The sequence below is a fragment of the Cydia pomonella genome, chromosome 14 (genome assembly GCF_033807575.1).
Source record: "Cydia pomonella isolate Wapato2018A chromosome 14, ilCydPomo1, whole genome shotgun sequence".
Lineage (NCBI taxonomy): Eukaryota > Metazoa > Arthropoda > Insecta > Lepidoptera > Tortricidae > Cydia > Cydia pomonella.
This window is the reverse complement of record NC_084716.1, coordinates 8,032,112-8,055,558: the sequence shown is the minus strand read 5'-3', so window position 1 is coordinate 8,055,558 and position 23,447 is coordinate 8,032,112. Positions and strand designations below refer to the sequence as shown.

General features: G+C 37.7%; 1 protein-coding gene across 1 annotated transcript in view; it reads right to left on the bottom strand.

Annotated features, from left to right (window-relative positions):
* The window catches only part of LOC133524853 (uncharacterized), a 281,791-nt gene that overhangs the window by 245,976 nt on the left and 12,368 nt on the right, over positions 1–23,447 (bottom strand). The window lies entirely within an intron of this gene.

Genomic DNA, 23,447 nt, shown 5'->3' with positions numbered 1-23,447 from the left:
AATGCAATAACGAGCATCACCCATTTTATCAAACGAGTTGACAGTTACGTTGCCCGGGTCTACGCCACAGCCGTAATGCTGCTGTGGCCACCCGAATCTTATTCTTAACGACGTAAATTGAAGGCGAAATTTTGTAGCGCATTTTCTTATCAGTTTTGCTCATACAAACACATGTATGCGTGTGTCTGAAATACGCGTAATTTATTCATTGGTAATCTGGAGACGTTATGTTAATGTATGTTGCGGTATGTATTATCACGTAAGGATCGGGCGTGATCAAAGATTAACAGTTCCGCTTCATACAATAATGCGAAACAGGTTTAGAGGAAAACCACATGAAGATACGCTTTATTTTAGCTCAATACCTAGTTCTATTTCACCCGATAATAAATACGTAGATAAAACGATTGTTTTTGGTATACGAAGCAAGTCGCGCGATGTGTTAGGGGGAGGTATACCGGAGCCATTTACTTTCCCGGACTTGTACGAGAAAGTGTTACTTTTATAATTATCCAAATACTTCTTTACTTTTGAATTATACTTGAGAATAATAAATAAAATAAAAAATCCTTTTATTTTTTAGCAATTAAAATCTTAAAAAAACACACGAGAAAGGAAAAAAAACTGCCAGAATCCCTCCGCGGGGGAAGGCCTCCTCCAAAAATGCCGAATTTGTTTTAATATCTGGGTTAATTGCATTTCTTGAGAATATGCACTGTAAAACAAAACCAATTCCAAGAAAATGGAAAAACTAGTCGAAATTCGAATGAAGTTGGGAATTTGAGGGATTCAACAATGGCCTAATGTGTATCTCTGTCGAAAAGGGTCGCACCAACGCAACGTATTTAGTAAATAGTCCCAATGCGATTAAAGTCAGCCATTCGTTAAATCAGTTCAGTCTGTATACTGATTCCAATTGGTTGAAGAATCAAAACAAGTAGTTTTCGGGCGCCACTTTAAAGTTACCTCAGATTCACAACTGCGATAAAAACTGGCTACCAAGGTCAAAACGCTATTTCATTTACACTTGCCAAAACCACGCACGAGTGAAAACGATGGCATTATGACTCAGTCGTCAATTTGCATTGCAGCTACTGTAATTGGAGTGCATGTCTTAGGGGTATATTCTTTCGCTGGACACTTTCTGCTAAGAGAGATAGGGAATATAGCTTTCTTTGTCCTTCTCAGCAGTGTTCTGAAAAAGAATGGATTTAATAATGCTGGTTCACGATTAGGACAACATCGCTCGTATCAGGCCGATCAAACTAGTATTAGCTCGGCAAATAATTGCAGCTTTGTTTGGGAGAACAAATCTGATTGGCCCGGTTTGGCCTAATTTGCGCGGATTTCGTTGTTTAATGTGTCCCAATTCCTGGATGCATTGTGAGATACCCAGAATCGAGTGATGTTTGGTGTGCAACCAGAGAGAAGTAAATTAAATTGTGTTAACTCCATACAAAGGTGCGTTTCTCGCTATTTTTGTAGGGCATCCACTATACTTGCCTCAAAACTAAGAGGCGAGTCCGGTCATAATGCCATCTCTTTCACACTTGTTTGGTCTTAACAAGGGTAAAGGAGATAGCATTATGATCTCAGTCGCCAGTTTTGCGGCAAGTATAGCTGGCGCGGGTGCACGGAGCGGGAGTACACACGCGGGTGCCATTTTTCGCTCCGTACAACCGCACCAGCTAGCTTATTGTTTGCATTATAATTTTGTGTGTGCTACATTATTTACATAATACTCGTATGTAAAATTGCATTTGCCTGACCGCTGTCGCTTGCAAACACACTCCAACGAAAGCATAATTTACTTTAACACTCTCAAAGAATCTCACTAGACAGTTTAGACTTTAAATTCCAAACCTTACATTCATGTTTCATGCTTAATATACAAGCTTAAGCGCTAAACTTACCTCGACCTCAATAGGAATTGGTGGAGTTTTCCTAATTCCCTCTGTCCCGGCATTTTTAGTAATATACTATTACATTGTTTCGAATAAAGTAATTATTGAGCGGAGGTAGCCACACCTGCGGTCTGAAATTTGCGGTTAAATAATTTTTCACCATAATAGGCCCTATAATGCTTTGGCTAGCCAACCTTGACAGTAGAAAAAGGCGCGATTTTTTAGGGTTCCGTAGCCAAATGGCATAAAACGGAACCCTTATAGTTTCGCCATGTCCGTCTGTCTGTCTGTCTGTCTGTCTGTCTGTCTGTCTGTCTGTCTGTCTGTCTGTCTGTCCGAGGCTTTGCTCCGTGGTCGTTAGTGTTAGAAAGCTGAAATTTGGCATGGATATATAAATCAATAAAGCCGACAAAGTCGTACAATAAAATCTAAAATTTTAATTTTTTTTAGGGTACCTCCCCTACACGTAAAGTGGGGGTGAATTTTTTTTTTCGCTTCAACCCTAAAGTGTGGGGTATCGTTGGAAAGGTCTTTCAAAACTAATAGGGGTTTTCAAGAAACATTTTTTGATAAAGTGAATATATTCGGAGATAATCGCTCCGAAAGAAAAAAAAAATGTGTCCCCCCCCCTCTAACTTTTGAACCATAGGTCCAAAAAATATGAAAAAAATCGTGGAAGTAGAGCTTAAGAAAGACATTAAATGAAAACTATAGCGGACATGATCAGTTTAGCTGTTTTTGAGTTATCGCAAAAAGTTTTCCCTTCATAGTAAAAAGACTTCTTTAATTAGGTACTGATTATGCAAATTTGCCTATATGTTTAACTCGGGTGAAAGGTACCATTTACTACACTTTAAGCTCCAGTTTAGCTTATTGTGACGGAAGAGTAACTACGGAACCCTACACTGAGCGTGGCCCGACATGCTCTTGGCCGGTTATTTATTATATATAAAATGAGTGACGGATTGAACGTCATAATCGCGAGCGGTCTCCGTCACAGTACGGGACAAACGCTAGGAGGATGATGAATCGCGGCAGTAATCCGGCGGCGAACATCACTCATTTTATCAAGAAAGTTGACAAATACAGCGATGACAAACGCCGCAGCAGTAATGTCGCCAAACAGTAATGTAGCTGCAGTATGATGTCACTGCCAACTGTCAATTTGTTTGAAACATTTCGTTGGACGCCGCGATTGGAACGTTGTTATTACGTTACTCATTTTATCAAGGAGATTCGTAGTGATACCTCTCGTGTCAGCGCTGCAGCAGTGACGTTGCAACAGTAATGCTGCAGCAATTGTCATTCGAATGTCACGTTTAGGAATTATTTACTTTCTGCAGTTGTGTCACAAATATCCATATTAGACGTTTAAGGCCAGAGAACACCGGCTATAGCGGTGTGCCGTCTCTTATAAGGATTTGTATATTACAACACGCACTTGCAAGTCTACACAGACGCATCCGGTGTGCACAGGCCAATGCAGGTTCTCATACGTTTTCCATCATCAAGAAATTAGAATCATCGTGCATCGTGAAAATGGTTCTCAGGCTCAGACGACCTACCGCGAAGCACGTAAATTGAAATTTCGATGTCTGACTCTCTATCGGTCGAATATGCAAGAGTGATAGAGAGGTAGATAAAGTTAACAATATTTATATTTTCGTATTACGCGGTAGGCCTTCAGCTCCATTATTTACAAGCTTCAAAAGCCAGTTCAACCAGACCACGGTTTCCCAAACTAATATTGGATATTTGCCATTGAGATTTGGGATTGTTGGATTGCGGTTCGGCGAACGTTTGTAAACTACTCATGTATTAATAAACAGAAAAGAGAATAAAATGGATACCACATGCCCCAGTTTATAAAAAATTAAAATAAATATGATAACTTTGACAACTCTACAAGAGTTTATGAACAATTAAATGGGTATGTCATTTATAATAAAATGTACATTTTAAATATTTGAATTTAATTTTTATTGTTTGTTACTATTGTTTATTTTCTGTGCCATAGAAAAGTGTGTACTATGCTACTATGTACATATAAACATGTTGCCACGCCCTTGTACGTTACTCCATCATCGTCATGTCATGACTGTACTTATTTAAATTTAAGAACATGTGTACTCGTACTACTATGGTTTGCAACAAAAAGATGATTATTATTATGCCTTTCTACTCTTCGGAATGAGGATTGTTATGTTTCATTCGTCGATGCCACAAGAGAGTGAAGAACCGGCAGCTAGTTATTAACGATTATAACGCTCATTCCGTCACTCATTTTATCAAGGAAATTGTCAGAAAAGCGGCGGCAGCAACTAGCAACAGTAATGCAGCTGCAGTTGCCATCCAAACGTCAGCATTTAGTTTGAAAACGAGGAAATGCAGCCAGCATTATGTACCATACCAAGAGGCATTCTTGGAAAAATTTATAACTAATTTTGTTTTATTTCTAATACGTACTTAATTATTTTTCCATTGTTGAATTCAAATTACCTTGTCATTAAAAAAAATGCATTATAGCATGTAACATCACATTATAATAAAAAATACGCATTTAAAAAACACAACAACAACGGGAGCTGTGGAGGTCGCGGGAGACGCCTTTGCCCAGAAGTGGCTGCGGGCTACAATAAAAAAACATCGTGAAATCAGACGGCTGTTAATATTATTTTGAAGTAACGACACTACTTGAAACTACAGCTAGTAAATTACAAGCATGTATTAATAAACAACCTAGCTTGTCATTGTCAAAAGCCATCTAAACTAAATGTGGTTTCAGCACTAAACTTGACTCAGTTAGGTACTAAATATTCAGTTCATACATTAATGGACAAAACCACAGATTCAAGCGAAGTTACTAAGCTCCTAACTTTCTATACTAATACTTACCTAAGTTACCCTAAGTATTAAGTTTGCCAATGGCAATTATCACTATAGCAGTTCTTGTCGCGCAATGTCGCTCTTAGAGGGCATTGTACACTCTAGAGCAAATTAAACGAATCACATTGTATAGAATTTCCTAACAACGCGACACGTTTTTATCGCTTCTACATGTAGTTCGCCGCGTCGCCAAATGTGGACGTTATCTAAACAATGGTCACTTAAAAGCTTATGAAAAGGTGTATATTTGTTAAATTCGTTTCATTATACAATTTTTCTGTTTTAGAATAGAATTTGTTTATTCGTAAACATACACACACAGTCAATGGCCTCATTACACATTATTATTAGTCATAATATCATTTGATGGCAAGCGAAATATGAGAAACATGCCACCTGAGACTTTCATAGACCTCCCTCGATATGTCCTACGTAAAGTCAGCAACATAGAACTCTAGAAACTGACGCCACGGCAGTTAGAGTAAAGGCTAAGTTGGCAGCGATTTTGATAGCCCACACGGTGCAACTGTTATATTCAGTGTATAGTACTTACAGCCATAAAAATATTGACATTCATAGATATTCGAATATGTTTAAGCACTCTTTTTACGTCCGCTTTTGTTAAAGTTTTACTCCCATAGTTTACCCCTAGTGTAAATATTTTCGACAGCGAAATGTGACGTACGCGTTTGCGTTAAGTGTCATTTTGTATGAGATTTTTGACTTTCCAAAACGTCCCGCTTGGCGCGCTGTTCATAAACCCATACAAAATGAGACTTAACGCAAACGCTTACGTCACGTTTCGCTATCGACTAAAATTACACTAGGGGTACCGATCACTGGTTATATTAAACGTCAAACTTCTATAAAATTATGACGTTTGCTGGCTCCCGCGGTTTTCATCGATTTTTGACAAGTTTTGAGTGGTTGCTCCTACATTTGCACTACAGACAGAATTATAAGAGAAACGACTATCGGTTCCATATCGGATTTAAAAGGAAATGAAATGTTAATGTTATGATTTTTTAAAACTTTGTCTAAAAATACACTTTTTTCGTTACTCGATTGCTGTGAAGGATTTGACATGTACGAAATCTTCACATTTGGGTTTGTCATTGAACCCTCCAAAACTGGTGAAAGATTTTAATTTAAAACTAATTAACACAAAAGTACTTACTTATGTACGAAATATCATTTGATATTTACCACTAGCTTTTCGGTGAAGGAAAACATCGTGAGGAAACCTGCACACATCTGCGAAGAAATTCAACAAAGGTGTATGTGAAGTCCCCAATCCGCATTGGGCTAGCGTGGGGACTATAGCACGAGCCCTCTTGCACATGAGAGGAGGCCTGTGCCCAGCAGTGGGACGTATATAGGCTGAATTATTATTATTATTTTTAACACAAAAGTTATGGTCAGAAAAGAAAACCAGTCTATTGGCCTAAAATTGTTCAAGTTTGGTGTCAACTATCTCGAAGACAATGAACTTTGAAGTAAATATGGGATTTTATATAGCATAAAGCCGTTGCTGTTGATATGATAAGCTACAAAAAACATTACAAAACTAAGAGATTCAGATCGAAATCATTCATTGGCGCTATCCCTAACTAATTTAACTTCCGTCTGCGGCAAGGACTGTATATTTGAGCCGTATGGTGTCGAAACACATCGTGGGGACCGAATGCGAAACAACAATACAGGCTAAGCAAAACCGGATTCGTTTGCAGTTTGATAAGCCGGTGTCGACAAAACGTCCCATTTTGTCGCTTGCCATAAGGACGCCTTGTCAGGTTATTCGTATAAAGATACAAGCAATTCACGTCCTTCCGGCAAGCGACAAAGTGGAACATTTTGCCGGCCGTAGTCACAAATGATGACGTATCACCAATATTTAATTCTATAATATCATAAGCGTGACTACAATCAAGTGAACTGTTTTTTTTTTAAGTTAGTCAGTAATTAGGAACTCTAGCTAACTATATGTTTATATAAAAGGAATTATAACATTAAATATTACCATTAAGGTACTCAATACGCCAGATTTTATTGTGTATACACTTTACATACAGTACCTCTTATAAAGTGTCATTTAGTGGCATTATTTGTTGCGTGACAATAGGCGTCGAGACATGGCTGTAAATGTGAAAAGAAAATATAAATTACATAAAAAAACATTAAAAGTCCTTGTACCATCGATATGTCCTTGTAACGCGACACGAAAAATAGGTTAAAACAAACACCAAATATTGCGTGTCAGTGGAACCACTTTGCCGATAAGAATCAACTAATTGCCATAGTAACCCTTTCCCTTTATCGTACCCATTTCGACCTTCCATTAATTCTGCATCTTAAATTTGGTTAGGATACATGAAATTAATAGGAAACCTGCAATTTATGTATTTACGTCCAGGATCGTAGTCAGTATTTATTACCTACTTTAGAATATGAAACTCCGGGAAGATGTAAAACGGTGTGTGGTATGTAAAATGGAACCCTAGCTAAGATTCCGTTTCAATGGGACCGTAATTTCTAAATACAGTGAAACCTGGATAAGTAGGATATAAAGGGACGAGCAAATTTGCCTCACTTATCGAGGTATTCCACTTACCCTGGGTCTCAGTTAGCCAGGTACGAGTATAAATAAATATCTGTCTCATTTACAGAGGGTTCCATTAATAGAGGTGAGAATAGATGATATTTCAGTTATAGAGGTGGTTAATATAGTACATTACGATACAAGTGCGAAAAATAGGAAATTCGAAACGAGTGGCGATAAATTAAAACACGACCGAAGGGAGTGTTTTAAATCGACACGAGTTGCGAATTACCTATTCGCACATGTATCGTACAACGTTTTACAGTACATATGGTCCTTTAAATGTTCGACACAGTAACGTAATATGCTACTTCTCGCACTAGTGCTATAAAGTAGCCCCATATGTACTGTAAAGGTATTTTGTAAACATTATGTATGAGTTCTTATAAGGTGAAATAATCCTTTATGTAATTTATTTAAGTCTATAAATTAAGCAAATGTAATCTTTCAAATATAGTTTGTAAAAGAGATACACTCGCAGTCTCAACAATAGAGGTAAATGTGACTATAAAATCTAAGCAATTAATCCCAGTTATAGAAGTTTGTTTTACCTCACTAACAGAGGTAATTCAATGCTGAAGTGTCGAGACCGCACCATGAGTCCCAGCTATAGAGGTTTCCCACATATTCAGGTCCCACTTAACCAAGTTGCATTGTACTCCATCTTTTACTTACCTGGGAGTTTTGATAATGTATGATGTCGTAGCCTTTTGCATTAGCTAAAAGCAGACATGTCCGGCAGTTCGGCTTTTCACAGTCCAGTGAGGCTAAATATTTCGCAAGTCGGCTTTTGAAGTTGTGGTTCTACCCGAAGCTAAGTATCCGGTCGCCTGCAGTATCGACGAGGCGCTTGGAAATGTACGAGCCTGCCGCGAACACCGGACTATTTCGTTACCTGCCTCGATTTTCGATATATTATTTGCGGTAGGCCCTACTTGTAAGGCCCTCAGGATGCGTATGCAGCACGACTACCAACCAACCAATTGAGATCCGGATGAGAGGCGCGTGTATTATGTACATAACCCGGTTTTTCACAACAAAAATGTACCAGTGCTAGTGATTAATCAAATGTCGACTCACATGTTTTCGATATCGATACCAAAATATTTCAATCGTAATAAAAATGTAACTCCTCCTTGATTAATTAAGATCTGTCTTCATTGCCTACATGTTAACTATTTTTCTAAAAATGTTACGCAAGGTTGTCTTGGTCATGGGGTTAAAAGTGCTAGGAGGTTTACCCCCTTATTCATGTTTAGCAACCTCTTATAGGCCTCTGTTGAATTATCTTTTTCTAACAAACATAAATGTCAAAATAACGGATAGGGACAAACGGTTATCAACGATTTGTTAGATTTGACAAACTAGGTTCCTAGCCAAGATGCCAATCGTTTGCACAACGTCCACAACGAAGACGAAACGCTATCCATCTCTCTATTGCACTAATATGTAAGAGTGGCCTTTAACTCTCTAGAACTCTAGACAGAAAGCGTTTCGTCGTCGTAGCGCAAACAATTGTCATTTTGGCTAGGTCCCCATGGTGCGTAGCCAACGTGCCAATCGTTAACGCTCCGTAGCGTAGTCATCTCTCAGCAGCACAATCTACCTCATTTATTCCTGATAAAGCTATTTATATCAGCTAGAGCTTTTAACACCTTCCATTTTAAACAAAAAATGCATAAAGATATGAAATGAACCATAAAAATCTTCAGGACTCAAGGAAGTACAGGAAGTCATTGAGATAAAACATTAGCATTAAGCTAAGGTTAAATTATACAGAAAATCCCAGTTTACGGGCGTTTTAAACTCATAAAATCCTGCTAGGCGGTGAAGCCAGAGTAGAATTATAAAGAGTAGTCCATCTTCAACACCAATGTGCAAGCGAGCGCCAGAAAAAAGTCAACATAACCGCTGCAAGAGCTAAGCTAACTTGGAATAGGCCTCCTGGGCTTGTAGCGAGAAACAGTCGTCGCATCTTGTACTTCGCTTTTTATAGCATTAGAAGAATGGTAAACAATCTTGATCCTTTTTCTATTGAACAACGCTTTAAAAAATAGTAACTAAATGAAACCACAAGAATGTTAATGAGAATGCGAAATGCATGTTTCGATGTTTCCAGCAGTGTTTACATATTGTAACAGAACAGATTTATATAAATAGGTATAGAATAATTAATTCGGTACTAACATTAGGAACGTTAGTCCACTAACAAATTTGTATAAGTCCATAGTTACTTGAAATAAATGTTTTTCCTTCATGCTAGTAATATGCTATATACTTGTTGTTTGAATTGCTACAAATTTGCTGTGACGTCATTTTTCAAAAGTGTTTTTCAATAAAAAGACACGTCAAGATTGTTTATCCTTTTCCTAATTCAAAAAAAAACGAAGTATAAGTATATTAGAATTGATTATGTCGATATTCCTTTACTGTGGTAAAGCTAATCGCTTTATTTGCTTCATTTATAATAAGTACTCATTTTATACAACTTATATCTAATTGGTTTTAATGGGGCATAACAATGATTATTAATCGGTTGTTTGGAATAATTGTTTTTTGTAATTTATATCGTAATGACTGTTGCGGTAGTTTTTACCGCGTATTAATTTATTTATTTAGTACTAAGTATTTATAATACTAGCACTTTATTGAAATTTAGTGGATTTATTGAGAGATTATCTTCCAGTTAACCTTTGAGGCACATAATGAAATGGGTGTCTATGCCTAGCCAAGTGACAGTCGTATAATGATAACGCCAATTAAAACTTAAAACATGCGTCGTCGATATTCGCTTGTCATCTGGCTACATGCCCTGTCAGGTAGCACAGGGGGCTTAGCCAAGATGAATGAATGAATGAATTTATTACGTTTTTGGTAACTCAGGTTCCAAAGGAGCAAATACAATTGCAGAGAATGAGTCACACCGAAACCTACCTTTACAGGTGTACATGCTATGACATATATTTCTAGAATCATATTAAATACAAAATAAAAATTACAAAATGTGATGACAATCGTAAGTCGACAAACGCCAAATGGAAAAAAGAAATGTATCGGGAGTACAGATGCTACCAAAAGTAACGTGACTATTTAAACACCTATATTATTTTAGTTTAGGTCTCCTATAAACGATTGTCATCTTGGCTAGGCCGGCAATGTTTTACCTTATTATATTGCAAAGAGGCAAAAATATGTATCTGAATATTCTTAATAAAATACACGACATTTAGTAATCAGTGCGGAAATTGACCCTATGCATTTATTAGATCTACTTCCGCCCTATTGGTTTGGGTATCGTGGTATTTTATGTCGCATTCACTTCATTGTTCGGCTACATAACTTTTGTGATAGGTCGGTCACGTCTGAAAATATCGATACAAAAAAAGTGCCAAAATGATATATACACGACTTTATTGCCCATATATTAATGCAGTGTTTACATAATTCTGGCACATTCTTCGTATCGATATTTTCAGACGTGACTGACTGACTGTACTACAGTCAAGGTATTAAATATCGACACGTATAAAGTTCCCAAAAATATGTATACACGACCTTAATGCCTATACATTTATGTAGTGTGTACATATTTTGGCCACTTTGCCCGTGTCGATATTTAATACCTTGACTGTACGAACCTGCCACCAAAAAGACGCCAAAAGAAGTTACGCTCTCATTTTAAAACGACATTCTAAAATTACATGAAACTTGACATAAACATTAACAGAACATAATATATGTATATCTATTTCTAGTAATAGTTTTCGTTGCTAATAATTTTATTGTTATACAAAGATATTTTCTTTGTAGCGACGGTGTTTTTTTTTAATCCTCGTTAGTTCTTAATTTTTAATTTTTTTCGTATAAAGTAATTAATAGTGTTGTTGTAACACGCACATTATATTTAAATGCAACAAACAACTGAAAACTACGACATTTACAATATCGATCGTCCGAGATAGTACCTACTTTTGTTTAATAGCAATGTATTCACACTCGTAGGAGCCTTAACAGATAAAAATATCATTGATTATCTCCAAAATGGAGTTACTTGGAATACCGGTTTCTTTGATGCACCCTTGAAATTAACGGACTTTAAAAAACCGGACAAGTGCGAGTCGAACTCGCCCACCGAGGGTTCCGTACTTTTTAGTATTTGTTGTTATAGCGGCAACAGAAATACATCATCTGTGAAAATTTCAACTGTATCACGGTTCATGAGATACAGCCTGATGACAGACGGACGAAGCGAAGAAAATAGCGAAGTCTTAGTAATGGGGTCCCATTTTACCATTTTGATATGGAACCCTAATAAACACCGTGGATGTGTTTCCACATGCATTACAAGGTTTAATGAATCATGTGAAATTGCACTTATATTTATATTTTTACTACCAACGTATTACAAAAACCATACTTAATGTGGGTGTTAAGCTGTTAATATGTTTTACATGCCGTTGTATTGTATAACAATTTATGGCGTACAAATACGAGTAAGCATTATGTATTGTGACGTAAACAAGCTTATGAATAATATAAGTTGGTACTAAACCATACTGATGTATGGTATTGGTAAGTTAGAACATACGACTAGGGAATAAATCAGTGTTAAATATTTACTTACCCGTTCTATTTCGCTTCGATATTTTCAATTTAACCGGTTAATTTCGGTTCACAAAAACGGAAAGCGAACGAATTTGGCATAAATCGGTATCTCAATAGAAAAGTTTTTGAATCGGCAACCGCAAACGGAAACGAAATCCTTTTCGTTCTCGGGTGATTGAACGAAACCGGTTTGAAGAATAAACCGGTTTCCGAACCCTGGTTTTTAAGTTAGAACATTATGCATGCTTGCATTGCTAACATACAGTTGTAAAATATGAATAGCGCACGCTTCCAAATTCAACAGCATAATATTTTAAATCATTATAAATTTACGCTTTGCCCATCAATGCATGAAATGGATCACATGCAGCGATCACCGAAGTTCGCAAATTGCAGGCATCTTTTTCTTTTACTCCAATTGAGGCGTAATTATAATGACAGAGAGAGATGCCCACAATGTGCGAACTTCGTCGTTCGCAGTAGGCCCTCAGGTAACTATTATTATTATTACAGAGTGAGTCGGGTGAGCTATGTTTTACCTACAATAAAACAACACGTTGCTATAATGTTGAAATTGCTTTACCAAGAAAGGCTCGTATTAGCTATTTCAACCACATTATGACAACGTGTTGACTTTAGTTAAATTATTGTAGTTTAGTGTAGTTCTGCCAAGGAGTGGAATGCCCTGCCCGAGTCTGTGTTTCCGTATGAGTACAATCTGAATCTCTTCAAGGCTAGAGTAAATAGGTATCTCATAGGCAAGCGTGCTCCACCGTAGACCGCATCATCACTTACCATCAGGTGTGATCGTGGTCAAACGCCTGCCTATCCTCCATAAAAAAAAAAAAAAGTTTTAAGTTTTAATGACATTTTGTAAAATACGTATACATAATTAAGAAAAATATTCCTAAAAATTCTTTGCAACGGGTTTTTGGGGTCAGGCAGGTCATCGAATAGAAATAGATATAATAGTGACATTGACAGCCAAAGTAGCCAAATATAACGTGTTTTTAGGGTTCTGTACCCAAAAGGTAAAACGGGACCCTATTACTAAGACACTGCTGTCCGTCCGTCCATCTGTCACCAGGCTGTATTGAAGTTGAAATTTTCACAGATAATGTATTTCTGTTGCAACTATAACAACAAATACTAAAAAGTACGGAACCCTCGGTGGGCGAGTCCGACTCGCACTTGTCCGGTTTTTTAAAACTCAGTTAACTTCGGGGTATGGCTTAGTACATAAAAAACCTGAATGGAATAGTTAATAAAAAAAATGTATTGTAAAATGTACTTTTTAAATGATGCGATAAATAGCGTTATTGTAATACGGATATGACGGGTATTATTATTTAATTCAACCAAACAAAACTTTGCCATATCAATATCATTCCGAACATCGATCGTCTAAGATAGTACCAATTTCCGTTTAGTAGCAAATGTTTTAACTCATACTAAACACTAACCAATATGTAAACAGGACTTAAGTTAAAGCACACACACGTAGGAACTTTATAAGAAAAAAAAAGATTGATTATCTCCAAAATTGAGTTCATTAGAATACCGGTGTCTTCGAGAAAGTTACTAGACACTTTCAGTGCCAAGCGTCCCATTTCCAATACAAAATGAACACACCTAGTATGTTCTTGGCAGTGAATATGTTAATTGAAGCTCAGGAAGGCACCCTTGAAATTAACGGAGTTTGAAAAAACACGGTGTATATCCTAACACTTTTGTTAACAGAAATAATGACGTGTTTCGATATTATTTGGCCATTTTGGCTGATCTATTTGATGCCGACTGTACCTAATGCAAGTATTGGGTTTGGAGTGGAATTCTACCAGGATTGAATAGAGTAAAACATTATTTTGTCGCAGACAGCAAAACGATACGTGTATTCATTTGTTTGTAAACTGACAAAATAAAAACCACAGACAAAACAAAATAGCTTCCAGCTAAGGAACATTGGGTTTAAAACCTGTTTGGTTTATATGTTCTAACAGCAAGCAAATGTACAGTTGATTGGAATAATATGTTACTCAAAGGCCGCATTAATATGTGACCGGCTCTTATACTCTACAAATAAGTTCGAGTCAGATATTTTTGCGGCCTTTGTTCGGTAACATATTATTGCAGGTGACTGTTAATAGTGTAAATATGTCTTTAATTATACAGCTTTAATAATCATGATGTGAACCACGATAATTTTTCTACATAGATATTTTCAAATCAGTAACCACGTCCTTCCACTAGCAAATTCTTCGACTTGGAACTGCTCTTATTCATCTTAAGTTGCTTCTTTCATTACTCTATAAGAAAAAAATAGTACATTACTACAGAGGCCGGGACGAAAGGGGTTGCCGGCCGAAGACATATATACCGGACCGGATAGGTCTGAGGCGGGCAACCCCATATTCCCTGCCGAGGTATGTATAGTGCTTTTCTCAAACATGCAATAAAATAAACAACAAAAAAATCAAAATTTCCTTTTTAAAGACCTTTTTAATACGCATAGTATAGTGGCAGAATATCGTGTCTGTGAACCTAGCATATCAAGTGTTAGCATCTCAAGTTTTCTTGAGAGTTCTAGTAGCATCCCTAATAGTTCTATAGTTCTAGGTAGTTTTTTTAAATAGTTCTACTTATTTACGCGAAAAAAATGAAAATTGAAAATGAGATGCTAACTTCCCATTTTGACACACTAGCATCCCAGCCGTTATCCACTCCACAGCCTCAAAATAGCATTTAAATGGAAGCTAGTAACATTTCTAGGCGATCTATAATGAGTTCTAGTCAAAACTGTAAAAAAATTTTTTTTCATATATGTATGGGCTACGAACATCAAACAAAATTGTAGGTTTCTTCTAACTAAAACTAAGTTCGAGCTGAAATCCAAGGTTTGACAGCCAGCATCTCAGGAGTTCTGGATAGCCAGCTCCCTAGTGCATTAGAATACATACAGTTCTATCTTCTAGAACGAAATTTGACAGAGTTTTGATAGAAATTGTCCGAAAATAGTCTTAAAATCCAGTAAATGCTAAGTTCTGAGCATCGCATCCCAGCCGATGCAGATCTGATACCCAACATCTCAGCAGTTCTAGATAGCCCGCTCCCTAGTGCATAAGAAAACACACAGTTTTATCTTCTAGAATGAAAATTGAAAAAGTTCCGAAGGATTTTTGTTCTAAATAGTCTAAAAATCGAGTAAATGTTAAGTTTTGAGCTAGCATCCCAGCCCATCCAGGTCTGATACCTGGCATCTAACCAGTTATAGATAGCCAGCTCCCTAGTGCATTAGAATACATACAGTTCTATCTTCTACAACAAAATTTGACGGAGTTTTGATGGAAAATGTCTGAAAATAGTCTTGAAATCCAGTAAATACTAAGTTCCGAGCATCGCATTCCACCCGATGCAAATCTGATACCCAGCATCTCTGCAGTTCTGGATAGCCCGCTCCCTAGTGCATTAGAAGACATACAGGTTTATCTTCTAGAATGAAAATTGAAAAAGTTCCGAAGGATTTTTGTTCGAAATAGTCTAAAAATCGAGTAAATATTAACTTTTGAGGTAGCATCCCAGCAAAAGCTGGTCTGATACATAGCATCTCAGGAGTTCTAGATAGACAGCTTCCTAGTGCACTAGAATATACAGAGTTTTATCTTCTAGAACGAATTTTCACCGTTTTTTGACAGACTTAGTCCTATACTACTCTGAAATTCGTGAAATTGCTAAGTTTTGGGCTTAGCATCCCAGCGAATGCAAGTCTAATGCCCAGGATCTCAGCAGTTTTGGATAGCTAGCTACCCAGTTCATTAGCATCCACACAGTTCTATCTTCTAGAACGAAATTTAGCAGAGTTTTGATAGACTATGTCCGAAAATAGTATCGATATCGAGATATTGCAAAGTTCTGAGCTTAGCATCCCAGCCAATGCAGGTCTGGTACCCGGCATCTCAGCAGTTCTGGATAGCCAACTCCCTAGTGAACTAAAATACACACAGTATAATCTTCTAGAACTAAGTTTGGCAGAGTTTTGAAAGACTATGTCCGATAATGGTATCGAAATCGATGTAATGCTAAGTTCTGAGCTTAGCATCCCAACGAAAGCTGGTCTGATACCTAGCATCTCAGAAGTTCTAGATAGACAGCTTCCTAGTGCACTAGAATATACACAGTTTTATCTTCTAGAACGAAATTTGGCAGAGTTTTGATGGATTATGTCCGAAAATAGTATCAATGTCGAGATATTGCAAAGTTTTGAGCTTAGCATCCCAGCCAAAGCAGGTCTGGTACCCGGCATCTCAGAAGTTCTGGATAGCCAGCTCCTTAGTGAACCAAAATACACACAGTTCTATCTTCTAGAACTAACTTTGGCAGAGTTTTGATAGATTATGTCCGAAAATAGTATCGATATCGAGATATTGCTAAGTTCTGAGCTTAGCATCCCAGCGAAAGCTGGTCTGATACCTAGCATCTCAAGAGTTCTAGATAGCCAGCTTCCTAGTGCACTTGAATACAGACAGTTTTATCTTCTATAACGAAATTTCACCGTGTTTTGACAGACTTAGTCCGATACTACTCTGAAATTCGTGAAATTGCTGAGGTCTGGGCTTAGCATCCCAGAGAATGCATGTCTAATACCCAGGATCTCAGCAGTTCTAGATAGCCAGCTCCCCAGTTCATTAGCATCCACACAGTTCTATCTTCTAGAACTAAATTTGGCAGAGTTTTGATAGACTATGTCCGAAAATAGTATCGATATCGAGATATTGCAAAGTTCTGAGCTTAGCATCCCAGCCAATGCAGGTCTGGTACCCGGCATCTCAGCAGTTCTGGATAGCCAACTCCCTAGTGAACTAAAATACACACAGTTCTATCTTCTAGAACTAAGTTTGGCAGAGTTTTTAAAGACTATGTCCGATAATGGTATCGAAATCGATATAATGCTAAGTTCTGAGCTTAACATCCCAACGAAAGCTGGTCTGATACTTAGCATCTCAAAAGTTCTAGATAGACAGCTTCCTAGTGCACTAGAATACACACAGTTTTATCTTCTAGAGCGAAATTTGGCAGAGTTTTGATGGATTATGTCCGAAAATAGTATCAATATCGAGATATTGCAAAGTTTTGAGCTTAGCATCCCAGCCAATGCAGGTCTGGTACCCGGCATCTCAGCAGTTCTGGATAGCCAGCTCCTTAGTGAACCAAAATACATGCAGTTCTATCTTCTAGAACTAATTTTGGCAGAGTTTTAATAGATTATGTCCGAAAATAGTATCGATATCGAGATATTGCTAAGTTCTGAGCTTAGCATCCCAGCGAAAGCTGGTCTGATACCTAGCATCTCAGGAGTTCTAAATAGCCAGCTTCCTAGTGCACTAGAATACACACAGTTTTATCTTCTAGAACGAAATTTCACCGTGTTTTGACAAACTTAGTCCGATACTACCCTGAAATTCGTGAAATTGCTAAGTTCTGGGCTTAGCATCCCAGAGAATGCATGTCTAATACCCAGAATCTCAGCAGTACTAGATAGCCAGCTCCCTAGTACATTACTATCCACACAGTTCTGTCTTCTAGAACGAAATTTGGCAGAGTTTTGATAGACTATGTCCGAAAATAGTATCGATATCGAGATATTGCAAAGTTCTGAGCTTAGCATCCCAGCCAATGCAGGTCTGGTACGCGGCATCTCAGCAGTTCTGGATAGCCAACTCCCTAATATATTAGCATCCACACAGTTCTGTCTTCTAGAACGAAATTTGGCAGAGTTTTGATAGACTATGTCCGAAAATAGTATCGATATCAAGATCTTGCAAAGTTCTGAGCTTAGCATCCCAGCCAATGCAGGTCTGGTACCTGGCATCTCAGCAGTTCTGGATAGTTAGCTCCTTAGTGAACTAAAATACACACAGTTCTATCTTCTAGATCTAAATTTGGTAGAGTTTTGAAAGACTATATCTGAAAATGGTACAGAAATCGAGGTAATGCTAAGTTCTGAGCTAAGCATCCCAGCGAAAGCTGGTCTGATATATAACATCTCAAAAGTTCTAGATAGCCAGCTTCCTAAAGCACTTGAATACAGACAGTTCTGTCTTCTAGAACGAAATTTGGCAGAGTTTTGATAGACTATGTCCGAAAATAGTATCGATATCGAGATATTGCAAAGTTCTGAGCTTAGCATCCCAGCCAATGCAGGTCTGGTACCTGGCATCTCAGCAGTTCTGGATAGCCAGCTCCTTAGTGAACTACAATACACACAGTTCTTTCTTCTAGAACTAAATTTGGTAGTTTTGAAAGACTATATCTGAAAATGGTATAGAAATCGAGGTAATGCTAAGTTCTGAGCTTAGCATCCCAGCGAAAGCTGGTCTGATACCTAGCATCTCAGAAGTTCTAGATAGCCAGCTTCCTAAAGCACTTGAATACACACAGTTCTGTCTTCTAGAACGAAATTTGGCTGAGTTTTGATAGACTATGTCCGAAAATAGTGTCGATATCGAGATATTGCAAAGTTCTGAGCTTAGCATCCCAGCCAATGCAGGCCTGGTACCCGGCATCTCAGCAGTTCTAGGTAGCCAACTCCCTAGTGAACTAAAATACACACAGTTCTATCTTCTAGAACTAACTTTGGCAGAGTTTTAAAAGACTATGTCCGATAATGGTATCGAAATCGATGTAATGCTAAGTTCTGAGCTTAGCATCCCAGCGAAAGCTGGTCTGATACCTAGCATCTCAAGAGTTCTAGATAGCCAGCTTCCTAGTACATTACTATCCACACAGTTCTGTCTTCTAGAACGAAATTTGGCAGAGTTTTGATAGACTATGTCCGAAAATAGTATCGATATCGAGATATTGCAAAGTTCTGAGCTTAGCATCCCAGCCAATGCAGGTCTGGTACGCGGCATCTCAGCAGTTCTGGATAGCCAACTCCCTAGTGAACTAAAATACACACAGTTCTATCTTCTAGAACTAACTTTGGCAGAGTTTTGAAAGACTTTGTCCGATAATGGTATCGAAATCGATGTAATGCTAAGTTCCGAGCTTAGCATCCCAGCGAAAGCTGGTCTGATACCTAGCATCTCAAGAGTTCTAGATAGCCAGCTTCCTAGTGCACTTGAATACACACAATTCTATCTTCTAGAACGAAATTTCACCGTGTTTTGACAGACATAGTCCGATACTATTCTGAAATTCGTGAAATTGCTAAGTTCTGGGCTTAGCATCCCAGCGAATGCAAGTCAAATACCCAGGACCTCAGCAGTTCTAGATAGTCAACTCCCTAATATATTAGCATCCACACAGTTCTGTCTTCTAGAACGAAATTTGGCAGAGTTTTGATAGACTATGTCCGAAAATAGTATCGATATCAAGATATTGCAAAGTTCTGAGCTTAGCATCCCAGCCAATGCAGGTCTGGTACCTGGCATCTCAGCAGTTCTGGATAGCCAGCTCCTTAGTGAACTAAAATAAACACAGTTCTATCTTCTAGATCTAAATTTGGTAGAGTTTTGAAAGACTATATCTGAAAATGGTACAGAAATCGAGGTAATGCTAAGTTCTGAGCTAAGCATCCCAGCGAAAGCTGGTCTGATATATAACATCTCAAGAGTTCTAGATAGCCAGCTTCCTAAAGCACTTGAATACAGACAGTTCTGTCTTCTAGAACGAAATTTGGCAGAGTTTTGATAGACTATGTCCGAAAATAGTATCGATATCGAGATATTGCAAAGTTCTGAGCTTAGCATCCCAGCCAATGCAGGTCTGGTACCTGGCATCTCAGCAGTTCTGGATAGCCAGCTCCTTAGTGAACTACAATACACACAGTTCTTTCTTCTAGAACTAAATTTGGTAGAGTTTTGAAAGACTATATCTGAAAATGGTATAGAAATCGAGGTAATGCTAAGTTCTGAGCTTAGCATCCCAGCGAAAGCTGGTCTGATACCTAGCATCTCAGAAGTTCTAGATAGCCAGCTTCCTAAAGCACTTGAATATACACACTTCTGTCTTCTAGAACGAAATTTGGCTGAGTTTTGATAGATTATGTCCGAAAATAGTGTCGATATCGAGATATTGCAAAGTTCTGAGCTTAGCATCCCAGCCAATGCAGGCCTGGTACCCGGCATCTCAGCAGTTCTGGATAGCCAGCTCCCTATTGACTTAAAATACACACAGTTCTATCTTCTAGAACTAAAGTTGGCAGAGTTTTGATAGACTTTGTCCGAAAATAGTATCGATATCGAGATATTGCTTAGTTCTGAGTTTAACATCCCAGCCAATGCAGGTCTGATACCTGGTATCTCAGCAGTTCTGAAAAGCCAGTACTCTAGTGAACTAAAATACACATAGTTCTTTCTTCTAGAACGAAATTTGATATAGTCCTGATTGACAATGTCCGAAACTACTATGTTCTGAGCTTCCCAGCCAATGCAAGTCTGATGCCTAAAATCTTAGCAGTTCTCAATAGCCAGTAGGGCTAAGATGGTTGGCTCTTTATCATTAGTCACCATGCCTGTCACGTTCTAACAAGTATGTAAGTGCGAAAGTGACGGGCATAGTGACAAGTGATAAAAATGGAACCATGATACGGCCGCTGCTCTCTAATGCACTAGAATCCATAAAGTTCTATCTTCTAGAACGAAATTTGTAGAGTTTTGATCGACTAGGTCCGAAAATAGTATTGTTATCGAGATATTACTAAGTTCTGATCTTAGCGTCCCAGCGAAAGCTGGTCTGATACCCAGCATCTCAGCAGTTCTAGTTAGCGATATAGCGATATTCCCGGTGTACTAGAACACACACAGTTTTATTTTCTAGAACGAAAGGACCATGGGCAACTTTGTATGGAACTTCGCCCCAAAACCAACACAGCTAAGAGTTAGGTCGTTAAATAGGTCTTTAAATCTACTTCATTTCGTTCTATAGGCATCAAGTTGAATTCCATTGCAGAACTAAGATATTCATATGTTAGTCACTGTGAATACAATCTATCAGAAAACGGGTTACCTACTCAGAGAATACCGGTCATTAATCATTAGGATACCTAGGATATTTTGTAGTTACTCATTGGTTTTATTAACACAATTACTATTTACAGCAAGTTGTTATAAATAATAAATAAATAAAATATTATAGGACATTATTACATAAATTGACTAAGTCCCACAGTAAGCTCAATAAGGCTTGGATTGAGGGTACTTAGACAACGATATATGTAATATATAAATATTTATAAATTCTTAAATACATAGAAAACACCCATGACTCAGGAACAAATATCCATGCTCATCACACGAATAAATGCCCTTACCAGGATTTGAACTCGGGACCATTAGCTTCGTAGGCAGGGTCACTTCATTACCCACTAGGCCAAACCGGTCGTCTCAGTCTGTTAGGCTGTTATCTCAGCTGTTTGCCAACATCGAGGACATGTGGCTTGAATATTATTAAATGCAACCTACAAATAAAACAATAAAAACTCAGTAGTAATAAAACAATATAAGTCAATATCGTACTGCATAGTAGAATGTGTATTTACCTCAATATGAGCATGTTCGTGTAGGTATTCTGCATTTCGAGGTTGTGCTTATGGTAATCTGTCTTCTAAAATATATCGACGCACTCGCAAAACCGAACGAGGACATAATACACAATAGCGTCCTTCTAATACCATAGTTATATATTATTAAACGGCAGGTGACATAGCTATTATAATTGAACACTTGAACATAGAACATAGGTACTCATATGTACCTAGAGTAGATAAAAGAGTTTTTGAACGGCTTTATATAGTAATAAAACATGATATTCCAGAAAAAAATACAAGTTAACCTAACGAATGTAGTATACGCCATATTCGGTAAGAATACGTTCGATATTCATAAATTTTGTTTTAACTACCCACCAGAATTATTATATCTACAGAATTTTCATAGCTCGTATTTACGCTGACAAACATATGAATATCTCAGTTCTGCAATGGAATTCCATTATAGTGCCTATAGAATGAAATAAAGTAGATTTACAGTACATATGGTGCTAATTTACTGCACTAGTGCGAAAATTAGCATATTACGTTACTATGTCAAACATTTAAAGAGCCATATGTACTGTAAAACGTTGTACGATACATGTGCGAATATGTAATTCGCAACACGTGTCGATTTAAAACACTCCCTTGGGTCGTGTTTTAATTTATCGCCACTCGTTTCGAATTTCCTATTATTCGCACTTGTATCGTAATGTACGATTGAAGACCTAATTAATGGCCCAACTCTCATGATTGTTGGGTTTGGGGCAATTTTGACGCAAGGTCCTTTCACCGAGTTTTAACAGACTAAGTTCGAAACTACTCTGAAATTTGTGAGGATACTAAAATTTGAGCTAGCATCCAAGCCAATGCAGATCTGATACCCAGCGTCTCGAGAGTTCTGATAAGCCCACTTCCTAGTGCATTAGAAAACTTACAGTTTCATCTTCTAAAGAGAAAATTGAGAAAGTTCTGAACGATTTTTATTCGAGTTAGTCTAAAAATCAAGTAAACGCTAAAGTTCTGAGCTAGCATCCCAGCCAATGCTGGTCTGATACCTAGCGTCTCAGCAGTTCTGGATAGCCAGCTCCCTAGTGAACTAAAAACACACAGTTCTACCTTCTAGAACTAAATTTGGCAGAGTTTTGAAAGACTATGTTCGAAAATTGTATCGAAATCGAGGAATGCCTAAGTTCTGAGCTAGCATCCCAGCCAATGCCGGTCTGATACTTAGTATCACAGCAGTTCTGGATAGATAGCTTCCACGTGCACTAGAATCCACACAGTTTAATCTTCTAGAAGAAAATTTCACCGAGTTTTGATAGACTTAGTCCGAAACTACTCTGAAAATCGTGAAATTGCTAAGTTTTGAGCTAGCATCCAAGCCAATGCAGATCTGATAGCTAGCATCTGAACACCTACGGATAGCCAGCTCCTTAGTGAACTAGAGTACTTACAGTTGTATTTTCTAGACTGAAATTTGATACAGTTTTGATAGACTATGTCCGTAACTACACTGAAAATCCAGCATCCGAAAATAGTATGGAAATCGAAATATTACTTATTTCTGAGCTTAGCATCCTAGCCACTGCAGGTCTGATACCTAGCATCTCAGCAGTTACAGATAGCCAAATCTCTTGTGCACTATAATATATACAGTTCTAACTTCCAGAACAAAATTTGATAGAGTTTTGATAGAGTGTGTCCGAAAATAGTATCGATATCGAGATATTGTTAAGTTCTGAGCTTAGCATCCCAGCCAATGCAAGTCTGATACCTAGTGCATATATATCATATATCATTTGAAAACAAAAATACTTTTATTTACGTAAAAAAGAGTTAAGACTAAATCTCTTAAAAGAATATTTGTGTGATTTGTGTGAAATATTTAAAAACCTATTCTTTCTCGTTTGCGCTTTATTCT